Below are 1268 nucleotides of genomic sequence, written 5' to 3'. Positions count from 1 at the left end.
ATGCATTATTAAAATCATTAACATAAATTAAAAATAAGAGCGGTCCTAAGATCGATCCTTGAGGCACTCCACACAGAAAATTCAGTATTCCGGATTTCTTGTTTTGAACATATTGTTTTGATAGATAACTTTTTAGCCAATGATATAGTTTATTGCATACCCCGTACCATTTTAGTTTTTCTAACAGAGTAAAGTGATCAACGGTGTCGAATGCCTAGGATAAATCTATGAATACTCTGAGAGTATTCTTATCATTTTCAAAACCACCAGTTATTTGTTCGACTAATTAAATTCATCAGTTATTTGGTCAACAAATTATATACCGAGCGGGAACATGACTAAACCAGAAGGACAGGGTCTTCATTTTATTAGCTTCTGACTTTAAATATGTTGTTTGATTTTGGCTTCCTTAAAAGGGTAATTTTTATAGAATGGTTAACCAAATCAGTATTTTCTTTTAGTTGTTCTTTTTTGGAGATTTTATTTGCTTGTTGGTGTGATGGTTTCATATTACGACTAATTTTAACACATTTTTGAGATTGATGTCTCTAGTTCTGAAAAGTTATTGTTTTATTTTTGCGGAGTGATATCCTTATAAAAATTTATCTTACTGTACTTTCTTTTTTCTTTTGATCTGTGCATATAAAAATGTAACATGCATACGACGTATTCTTTTTTGGTTTATTAAAATTGATCATGTTTTCATGTTCACAATATTTAATTTGGTTCTACAATTTATGTTTTTAAAAGGAGGTTTTATGTTTTAATGCAATGTTAAGTTACTAAAAGTAAATAAACATTTTGAGTTTAAAGTTGGTGTTTTAGAACCAATTTAAAGTAAAATAATCTATATATTAATAGTATATAAATAAGTTTTTTTTACATTTCAAAATGTAGCTATTTAAAATTTAAAGCTTTTAAGTTTAAAATCCTATTAACTAAAGTTTGAATTCTTCAGTAAAACAAATGTTGTAAAATTCTTGACGCCCATTTAACAACGTATTTAATAGTAGCTAAATTAAATTAGACGTTTATTCAGATCATTTTTATTTTAAATAAAATCTTGAAAACAAAACATCTTTTGCCTTGTTTTAATTTTGTCAAAAGCACCGCTTTTTTTTTAAGGCTAACAAGATTTAACTTAAGAATAACAAGATAAACATTAAGAAAGTTATAAAAAATATTGAAGAGAAAAACACTAAGCAATTTTATTAAAAATTTTTAAAGAAATTACTCAATTAACAAAACAGAAAAGTGAAAATTTACCA

Source organism: Hydra vulgaris, chromosome 06, assembly GCF_038396675.1.
Source record: "Hydra vulgaris chromosome 06, alternate assembly HydraT2T_AEP".
Taxonomy (NCBI): domain Eukaryota; kingdom Metazoa; phylum Cnidaria; class Hydrozoa; order Anthoathecata; family Hydridae; genus Hydra; species Hydra vulgaris.
This window is presented reverse-complemented; position numbering follows the sequence as displayed.